The sequence below is a fragment of the Arachis stenosperma genome, chromosome 2, assembly GCF_014773155.1.
Source record: "Arachis stenosperma cultivar V10309 chromosome 2, arast.V10309.gnm1.PFL2, whole genome shotgun sequence".
NCBI lineage: Eukaryota > Viridiplantae > Streptophyta > Magnoliopsida > Fabales > Fabaceae > Arachis > Arachis stenosperma.
In genome coordinates, this window is record NC_080378.1 from 32,700,155 (window position 1) to 32,711,203 (window position 11,049).

General features: G+C 39.6%; 2 non-coding genes across 2 annotated transcripts; both read right to left on the reverse strand.

The window, feature by feature from the left end:
* Window positions 1-1,575: 1,575 nt before the first annotated feature.
* LOC130964482 (small nucleolar RNA R71) lies at window positions 1,576-1,683 on the reverse strand. Its single transcript, XR_009080575.1, has one exon. It is a non-coding gene; the product is annotated as a small nucleolar RNA R71 (small nucleolar RNA).
* A 7,278-nt stretch (window positions 1,684-8,961) lies between these two features.
* Window positions 8,962-9,069, reverse strand: LOC130964483 (small nucleolar RNA R71). The gene has a single exon (XR_009080576.1). It is a non-coding gene; the product is annotated as a small nucleolar RNA R71 (small nucleolar RNA).
* Window positions 9,070-11,049: the final 1,980 nt, after the last annotated feature.

Below are 11,049 nucleotides of genomic sequence, written 5' to 3' on the forward strand. Positions count from 1 at the left end.
TGTCAGTAGTGCTCAAACTGCTAAGTTTGGTGTCTTGCATGCATTGTTATTTGATTCTTGTTGCATTTTGACCTTTCCTTATTATTAAAAATCCAAAAATATTTTTAATTTGTGTCTTTTCAAGTCAATAATACAGAGAATTGAAGATTCAGAACATACTGCAGAGGAATCACACAAAAAAAGCTGGGCATTCAAAAATGCCCAGTGAAGAAGACAGACTGGCGTTTAAACGCCAGCCAGGGTGCCTGGTTGGGCGTTTAACGCCCAAAAAGGTATAGGTTTGGGCGTTAAACGCCAGAATGTGCACCATTCTGGGCGTTTAACGCCAGGATGGCAAAGGGGGAAGATTTTGTTTTCAAAATCAATTTTTTTTCAAGTTTTCAAAGTTTTTCAAAATCAAATCTTTTTCAAATCATATCTTTTCAATCAAATGTTTTCAAAATCAATTTCTTTCCTTTTTCAAAGATACTTACTAACAATTAATGATTTGATTGAACATTTTTTGCCTTTTCTGTTGAGAAAGGTTTTATGTTATGTTTGAATCATATCTTTTCTTGTTAGGCAAGTCATTAATTTTTAAAATCAAGTCTTTTTAAAATTGTTTTCAAATCATATCTTTTAAAATTATTTTCAAATCATATTTTCTCAATCACATTTTTTAAACCAATCATATCTTCTTAACCACATCTTTTTCAAAATAGTTTTCAATCAAATCTTTTTAATTTCTAATTTCAAAATCTTTTTCAAAAATCACTTTACTTCTTTCCCACTTTTGTTTTCGAAAATCAATTAGTGTTTTTCAAAATGTTTTCAAAATCTTTTACTTAATTTTCGAAAATTACTTCCCTTCTTCTCACATCCTTCTACTTTTGGACTAACACTATCCCTTAATGCAAAATTTGAACTCCATCTTCTTTGATAAATTCGAATTTTCTACTTCTGTCTTCTACTTTTCTTTTCTTCTGACACTTAAAGGAATCTCTATACTGTGACATAGAGGATTCCATATTTTCTTGTTCTCTTCTCTTTCATATGAGCAGGAACAAAGACAAAGGCATTCTTGTTGAAGCTGATCCTGAACCTGAAAGGACCTTGAAGCAAAAGCTAAGAGAAGCCAAAGCACAACTCTCTTTAGAGGACCTGACCGAATTCTTCAAGGAAGAAGAACCCATGGCAGCCGAAAACAACAACAATGCCAACAATGCAAGGAAGGTGCTGGGTGACTTTACTGCACCTACTCCTGATTTTTATGGGAGAAGCATCTCTATCCCTGCCATTGGAGCAAACAACTTTGAGCTTAAGCCTCAATTAGTTTCTCTAATGCAACAGAATTGCAAGTTCCATGGACTTCCAATGGAAGATCCTCATCAGTTCTTAGCTGAATTCTTGCAAATCTGTGACACAGTCAAGACTAATGGGGTAGACCCTGAGGTCTATAGACTGATGCTATTCCCTTTTGCTGTAAGAGACAGAGCTAGAATATGGTTGGACTCTCAACCTAAAGAAAGCCTGGACTCTTGGGAAAAGCTAGTCAATGCCTTCTTGGCAAAGTTCTTTCCACCTCAAAAATTGAGTAAGCTTAGAGTGGAAGTCCAAACCTTCAGACAGAAGGATGGTGAGTCCCTCTATGAAGCTTGGGAAAGATACAAACAATTAATCAGAAGATGTCCCTCAGACATGCTTTCTGAATGGAGCATCATAGGTATTTTCTATGATGGTCTCTCTGAACTATCCAAGATGTCTTTGGATAGCTCTGCTGGAGGATCTCTTCATCTGAAGAAGACGCCTACAGAGGCTCAAGAGCTAATTGAAATGGTTGCAAATAACCAATTCATGTACACTTCTGAAAGGAATCCTGTGAACAATGGGACTAGTCAGAAGAAAGGAGTTCTTGAGATTGACACTCTGAATGCCATACTGGCTCAGAACAAGATATTGACTCAACAAGTCAATTTGATTTCTCAAAGTCTGTCTGGAATGCAAATGCACCAAGCAGTACTAAGGAAGCTTCATCTGAGGAAGAAGCCTATGATCCTGAGAACCCTTCAATGGAAGAGGTGAATTACCTAGGAGAACCCTATGGAAACACCTATAATTCTTCATGGAGAAATCACCCCAATCTCTCATGGAAGAATCAAGAGAGACCTCAACAAGGTTTCAATAACAATAATGGTGGAAGAAACAGGTTTAGCAATGGCAAGCCTTTTCCATCATCTTCTCAGCAACAGACAGAGAGTTCTAAGCAGAGTACTTCTGACTTAGCAACAATGGTCTCTGATCTAATCAAAACCACTCAAAGTTTCATGAATGAAACAAGGTCCTCCATTAGAAATTTGGAAGGACAAGTGGGACAGCTGAGCAAGAAAATTACTGAACTCCCTCCTAGTACTCTCCCAAGCAACACAGAAGAAAATCCAAAAGGAGAGTGCAAAGCCATAACCATGGCCGAATATGGAGAGGAAAGAGAGGAGGTGGACGCCACTGAGGAAGACCTCAATGGGCGTGCACCAACCTCCTCTGAGTTCCCCAATGAGGAACCATGGGAATCTGAGGCTCAAAATGAGACCATAGAGATTCCATTGAACTTACTTCTGCCTTTCATGAGCTCTGATGAGTATTCTTCCTCTGAAGAGGATGAGTATGTCACTGAAGAGCAAGTTGCTAAATATCTTGGAGCAATCATGAAGCTAAATGACAAGTTATTTGGAAATGAGACTTGGGAAGATAAACCTCCCTTGCTCACCAAAGAACTAGATGACTTGTCTAGGCAGAAATTACCTCAAAAGAGACTGGGAAGTGCATGGATGAAACCATCATCCTTGGCAGACCCTTCCTAGCCACAGCAAAGGCTGTGATTGATGTTGATAGAGGAGAGTTGATCATTCAAGTGAATGAAGAATCCTATGTGTTTAAGGCTCAAGGATATCCCTCTGTCACCATGGAGAAGAAGCATAAAGAGCTTCTCTCAAATCAGAGACAAACAGAGCCCCCACAGTCAAACTCTAAGTTTGGTGTTGGGAGGCCACAACCAAACTCTAAGTTTGGTGTTGAACCCCCACATTCAAACTCTAAGTTTGGTGTTGGGAGGTTCCCACATTGCTCTGATCATTTGTGAGGCTCCATGAGAGCCATCTGTCAAGCTACTGACATTAAAGAAGCGCTTGTTGGGAGGCAACCCAATGTTATATTTTGACTATTTTCTTTTGTTATTTTACTTTATTTTGTAGGTTGATGATCATAAGAAGTCACAAAATCCATTGAAAAAGCAAAAACAGAATGAAAAACAGGAAGAAAAACAGCACACCCTGGAGGAAGAACTCACTGGCGTTTAAACGCCAGTGAGGCTAGCAGTTGGGCGTTTAACGCCCAGTCTGGCACCATTCTGGGCGTTTAACGCCAGAAAGGGGCACCAGACTGGCGTTAAACGCCAGAAAAGGGCAAGAACCTGGCGTTAAACGCCAGGAATGGGCACCAGCCCGGCGTTTAACGCCAGAATTGGCTCAAAACGTGATTTTGAGCAACATTTGGTGCAGGGATGACTTTTCCTTGACACCTAAGGATCTGTGGACCCCACAGGATCCCCAAACAACCCCACCACTCTCTCTTCTTCTTCACCCATTCACCAATCACTTCAACATCTCTTTCTCTTCACCACTCACATCCATCCTTCATAAAACACCACTTCTTCCCCTCTTTTGGCCTAACCACAAAGCCATCTCCCTCTCCTCCATTTCTTCTTCTTCTACTCTCTTCTTTCTTCTTTTGCTCGAGGACGAGCAAACATTTTAAGTTTGGTGTGGTAAAAGCATTGCTTTTTGTTTTTCCATAACCATTTATGGCATCCAAAGCCGGTTCAACTGAGAAGGCATGACCTCAAGCCCATCACTAAGAAGAAGATGGAGCAAACAAGAGACCCCTCTCATCAAGAGATCTCTGAGATACCTCAAGGGATGCACTTTCCTCCACAAGACTATTGGGAGCTACTGAACCTCCCTAGGAGAATTAAGTTCCAACATGGGACAACTAAGGGTGGAGCACCAAGAACATGCCATCCTCCTCCATGAAATTGGAGAAGATCAAAGGATCATGAGAGAGGAGCAACAAAGACAAGGAAGAGACAGTGAAGAGCTCAAGCACTCCATAGGATCTTCAAGAAGAAGAAAGAGCCGCCATCACTAAGGTGGACCCGTTCTTTAATCTCCTTGTTCTTTATTCTTCTGTTTTTCGAATTTTAGTGCTTTATGTTTATCCATGTTTGTGTCTTATGATCATTAGTGTCTTAGTGTCTATGCCTTAAAGCTATGAATACGAATCCATCACCTTTCTTAAATGAAAACTGTTTTTATCACAAAAGAACAAGAAGTACAGGATTTCAAATTCATCTTTAAAACTAGCTTAATTAGTTTGATGTGGTGACAATACTTGTTGTTTTCTGAATGTATGCTTGAACAGTGCATATGTCTTTTGAATTTGTGGTTCATGAATGTTAAAATTGTTGGCTCTTGAAAGAATGATGAAAAAGGAGACATGTTACTGAGGATCTGAAAAATCATAAAAATGATTCTTGAAGCAAGAAAAAGCAGTGAATACAAAAAAAAAAGAGAAAAAGAAGGAGAAAAACGAAAAAAAAAAAGGGGAGAAAGAGAAAAAGAAAGAAAAAGAAGGAAATAAAGTTGTGATCCAAGGCAATAAGAGTGTGCTTAAGAACCCTGGACACCTCTAATTGGGGACTTTAGCAAAGCTGAGTCACAATCTGAAAAGGTTCACCCAATTATGTGTCTGTGGCATGTATGTATCCGGTGGTAATACTGGAAGACAGAGTGCTTTGGGCCACGGCCAAGACTCAATAAGTAGCTGTGTTCAAGAATCATCATACTTAACTAGGAGAGTCAATAACACTATCTGGATTCAGAGTTCCTAAAGAAGCCAATCATTCTGAATTTCAAAGGATAAAGTGAGATGCCAAAACTGTTCGGAGGCAAAAAGCTACTAGTCCCGCTCATCTAATTTGGAGCTTAGTTTCATTGATAATTTGGAGTCTATAGTATATTCTCTTCTTTTTATCTTATTTGATTTTCAGTTGCTTGGGGACAAGCAACAATTTAAGTTTGGTGTTGTGATGAGCGGATAATTTGTACGCTTTTTGGCATTGTTTTTAGTATGTTTTTGGTAGTTTTAGTTGAGTTTTTATTATATTTTTATTAGTTTTTAGTTAAAATTCACTTTTCTGGACTTTACTATGAGTTTGTGTGTTTTTCTGTGATTTCAGGTATTTTCTGGCTGAAATTGAGGGATCTGAGCAAAAATCTGATCCAGAGACTCAAAAGGACTGCAGATGCTGTTGGATTCTGACCTCCCTGCACTCGAAGTGGATTTTCTGGAGCTACAGAAGCCCAATTGGCGCGCTCTCAACGGCGTTGGAAAGTAGACATCCTGGGCTTTCCAGCAATATATGATAGTCCATACTTTGCCCAAGATTTGATGGCCCAAACCGGCGTTCAAAGTCACCTCAAGAAATTCCAGCGTTAAACGCCGGAACTGGCACCTAAATGGGAGTTAAACGCCCAAACTGGCACCAAAATGGGAGTTAAACGCCAAGAAGAGTCTCTACACGAAAATTACTTCATTGCTTAGCCCAAGCACACACCGAGTGGGCCCGGAAGTGGATTTTTATGTCATTTACTCATCTCTGTACACCCTAGGCTACTAGTTTTCTATAAGTAGGACCTTTTACTATTGTATTTTAATCTTTGGATTGTTTTTGATCCTTTGATCATGTTTTATGATTGAACTCAATTTGGGAGGCTGGCCATTCGGCCATGCCTAGACCTTGTTCTTATGTATTTTCAACGGTGGAGTTTCTACACACCATAGATTAGGGTGTGGAGCTCTGCTGTACCTCGAGTATTAATGCAATTACTACTGTTCTTCTATTCAATTCTGCTTGTTCTTTGTCCAAGATATCACTTGTTCTTCAACATGAAGAAGGTGATGATTGACGCCCATCACCATTCTCACTCATGAACAAGGTGACTGACAACCATTCTTGTTCTACACGCATCTGAGGCTTAGTGAATATCTCTTGGATTCTTTAAAAGGAATCTTCGTGGTATAGGCAAGAACTGATGGCAGCATTCAAGAGAATCCGGAAGGTCTAACCTTGTCTGTGGTATTCTGAGTAGGATTCAATGACTGAATGACTGTGACGTGCTTCAAACTCCTAGCAGGCTAGGGCGTTAGTGACAGACGCAAAAGTATCAATGGATATTATTCCGGCCTGACCGAGAACCGACAGCTGAATTCCGCTATGCCGTGACAGGACATATGCAATCGCTTTCACTGAGAGGATGGGAGGTAGCTGCTGACAACAGTGAAACCCTACACGAGCTTGCCATGGAAAGGAGTAAGAAGGATTGGATGAAGGCAGTAGGAAAGCAGAGAGACGGAAGGGAAGGCATCTTCATACACTTGTCTGAAGCTCTTACACCAATGATATACATAAGTATCACTATCTTTATCTTTTATATTAGGTTCGTTCATCATCATATATTTGAGTCTGCCTGACTAAGATTTACAAGATGACCATAGCTTGCTTCAATGCTAACAATCTCCGTGGGATCGACCCTTACTCACGTAAGGTATTACTTGGACGACCCAGTGCACTTGCTGGTTAGTTGTGCGAAGTTGTGTAATGCCATGGTATTGAGCTACCACGTTTTTGGAGCCATTACCAGGGATTATGAGAGTTGTGAAAAGTATTGTTCACAATTTCGCGCACCAAGTTTTTGGCGCCGTTGCCGGGGATTGTTCAAGTTTTGAGCAAGCTTTTTGTCCGGTAACATCAGTGCCAAGATCCGGCAACAAGCACCAAGTTTTTGGCGCCGTTGCCGGGGATTGTTCGAGTATGGACAACTGACGGTTCATCTTGTTGCTTAGATTAGGTATTTTTTTTTTCAGAGTTCTTAAGAATGAATTCTAGTGTTTCAAGGTGATGTTCTTATCATCACCAAAGCTGATTGATCATCATCAATTTAGCTCTTGAATGCAATGTCCTGCTGAAGCTTGGCTAGCTATGTCTAATTCATTTAGACTAAAGCTTTAGACTAACATTGCATGATTCCTGGAATTCTCATTAAGAATTTTGATACCTTTATTTTCTTTTTCATATAATTTTCGAAAAAAAAAATTCAAAAAAAGTACAAAATCATAAAATCCAAAAATATTTCTTGTTTGAGTCTAGAGTCTCATGTTAAGTTTGGTGTCAATTGCATGTTTTTGCATTTATGCATGTGTCTTCATTAATCTTCAAGATGTTCTTGATGATTTTCTTGTTTTGATCTTTGAATTCTCTTGACTTGAGTGTTTTGTGTGTCTCATATGCATTAGTGTCAGTAGTGCTCAAACTGCTAAGTTTGGTGTCTTGCATGCATTGTTATTTGATTCTTGTTGCATTTTGACCTTTCCTTATTATTAAAAATCCAAAAATATTTTTAATTTGTGTCTTTTCAAGTCAATAATACAGAGAATTGAAGATTCAGAACATACTGCAGAGGAATCACACAGAAAAAGCTGGGCATTCAAAAATGCCCAGTGAAGAAGACAGACTGGCGTTTAAACGCCAGCCAGGGTGCCTGGTTGGGCGTTTAACGCCCAAAAAGGTATAGGTTTGGGCGTTAAACGCCAGAATGTGCACCATTCTGGGCGTTTAACGCCAGGATGGCAAAGGGGGAAGATTTTGTTTTCAAAATCAATTTTTTTTCAAGTTTTCAAAGTTTTTCAAAATCAAATCTTTTTCAAATCATATCTTTTCAATCAAATGTTTTCAAAATCAATTTCTTTCCTTTTTCAAAGATACTTACTAACAATTAATGATTTGATTGAACATTTTTTGCCTTTTCTGTTGAGAAAGGTTTTATGTTATGTTTGAATCATATCTTTTCTTGTTAGGCAAGTCATTAATTTTTAAAATCAAGTCTTTTTAAAATTGTTTTCAAATCATATCTTTTAAAATTGTTTTCAAATCATATTTTCTCAATCACATTTTTTAAACCAATCATATCTTCTTAACCACATCTTTTTCAAAATAGTTTTCAATCAAATCTTTTTAATTTCTAATTTCAAAATCTTTTTCAAAAATCACTTTACTTCTTTCCCACTTTTGTTTTCGAAAATCAATTAGTGTTTTTCAAAATGTTTTCAAAATCTTTTACTTAATTTTCGAAAATTACTTCCCTTCTTCTCACATCCTTCTACTTTTGGACTAACACTATCCCTTAATGCAAAATTCGAACTCCATCTTCTTTGATAAATTCGAATTTTCTACTTCTGTCTTCTACTTTTCTTTTCTTCTGACACTTAAAGGAATCTCTATACTGTGACATAGAGGATTCCATATTTTCTTGTTCTCTTCTCTTTCATATGAGCAGGAACAAAGACAAAGGCATTCTTGTTGAAGCTGATCCTGAACCTGAAAGGACCTTGAAGCAAAAGCTAAGAGAAGCCAAAGCACAACTCTCTTTAGAGGACCTGACCGAATTCTTCAAGGAAGAAGAACCCATGGCAGCCGAAAACAACAACAATGCCAACAATGCAAGGAAGGTGCTGGGTGACTTTACTGCACCTACTCCTGATTTTTATGGGAGAAGCATCTCTATCCCTGCCATTGGAGCAAACAACTTTGAGCTTAAGCCTCAATTAGTTTCTCTAATGCAACAGAATTGCAAGTTCCATGGACTTCCAATGGAAGATCCTCATCAGTTCTTAGCTGAATTCTTGCAAATCTGTGACACAGTCAAGACTAATGGGGTAGACCCTGAGGTCTATAGACTGATGCTATTCCCTTTTGCTGTAAGAGACAGAGCTAGAATATGGTTGGACTCTCAACCTAAAGAAAGCCTGGACTCTTGGGAAAAGCTAGTCAATGCCTTCTTGGCAAAGTTCTTTCCACCTCAAAAATTGAGTAAGCTTAGAGTGGAAGTCCAAACCTTCAGACAGAAGGATGGTGAGTCCCTCTATGAAGCTTGGGAAAGATACAAACAATTAATCAGAAGATGTCCCTCAGACATGCTTTCTGAATGGAGCATCATAGGTATTTTCTATGATGGTCTCTCTGAACTATCCAAGATGTCTTTGGATAGCTCTGCTGGAGGATCTCTTCATCTGAAGAAGACGCCTACAGAGGCTCAAGAGCTAATTGAAATGGTTGCAAATAACCAATTCATGTACACTTCTGAAAGGAATCCTGTGAACAATGGGACTAGTCAGAAGAAAGGAGTTCTTGAGATTGACACTCTGAATGCCATACTGGCTCAGAACAAGATATTGACTCAACAAGTCAATTTGATTTCTCAAAGTCTGTCTGGAATGCAAAATGCACCAAGCAGTACTAAGGAAGCTTCATCTGAGGAAGAAGCCTATGATCCTGAGAACCCTTCAATGGAAGAGGTGAATTACCTAGGAGAACCCTATGGAAACACCTATAATTCTTCATGGAGAAATCACCCCAATCTCTCATGGAAGAATCAAGAGAGACCTCAACAAGGTTTCAATAACAATAATGGTGGAAGAAACAGGTTTAGCAATGGCAAGCCTTTTCCATCATCTTCTCAGCAACAGACAGAGAGTTCTAAGCAGAGTACTTCTGACTTAGCAACAATGGTCTCTGATCTAATCAAAACCACTCAAAGTTTCATGAATGAAACAAGGTCCTCCATTAGAAATTTGGAAGGACAAGTGGGACAGCTGAGCAAGAAAATTACTGAACTCCCTCCTAGTACTCTCCCAAGCAACACAGAAGAAAATCCAAAAGGAGAGTGCAAAGCCATAACCATGGCCGAATATGGAGAGGAAAGAGAGGAGGTGGACGCCACTGAGGAAGACCTCAATGGGCGTGCACCAACCTCCTCTGAGTTCCCCAATGAGGAACCATGGGAATCTGAGGCTCAAAATGAGACCATAGAGATTCCATTGAACTTACTTCTGCCTTTCATGAGCTCTGATGAGTATTCTTCCTCTGAAGAGGATGAGTATGTCACTGAAGAGCAAGTTGCTAAATATCTTGGAGCAATCATGAAGCTAAATGACAAGTTATTTGGAAATGAGACTTGGGAAGATAAACCTCCCTTGCTCACCAAAGAACTAGATGACTTGTCTAGGCAGAAATTACCTCAAAAGAGACTGGGAAGTGCATGGATGAAACTATCATCCTTGGCAGACCCTTCCTAGCCACAGCAAAGGCTGTGATTGATGTTGATAGAGGAGAGTTGATCATTCAAGTGAATGAAGAATCCTATGTGTTTAAGGCTCAAGGATATCCCTCTGTCACCATGGAGAAGAAGCATAAAGAGCTTCTCTCAAATCAGAGACAAACAGAGCCCCCACAGTCAAACTCTAAGTTTGGTGTTGGGAGGCCACAACCAAACTCTAAGTTTGGTGTTGAACCCCCACATTCAAACTCTAAGTTTGGTGTTGGGAGGTTCCCACATTGCTCTGATCATTTGTGAGGCTCCATGAGAGCCATCTGTCAAGCTACTGACATTAAAGAAGCGCTTGTTGGGAGGCAACCCAATGTTATATTTTGACTATTTTCTTTTGTTATTTTACTTTATTTTGTAGGTTGATGATCATAAGAAGTCACAAAATCCATTGAAAAAGCAAAAACAGAATGAAAAACAGGAAGAAAAACAGCACACCCTGGAGGAAGAACTCACTGGCGTTTAAACGCCAGTGAGGCTAGCAGTTGGGCGTTTAACGCCCAGTCTGGCACCATTCTGGGCGTTTAACGCCAGAAAGGGGCACCAGACTGGCGTTAAACGCCAGAAAAGGGCAAGAACCTGGCGTTAAACGCCAGGAATGGGCACCAGCCCGGCGTTTAACGCCAGAATTGGCTCAAAACGTGATTTTGAGCAACATTTGGTGCAGGGATGACTTTTCCTTGACACCTAAGGATCTGTGGACCCCACAGGATCCCCAAACAACCCCACCACTCTCTCTTCTTCTTCACCCATTCACCAATCACTTCAACATCTCTTTCTCTTCACCACTCACATC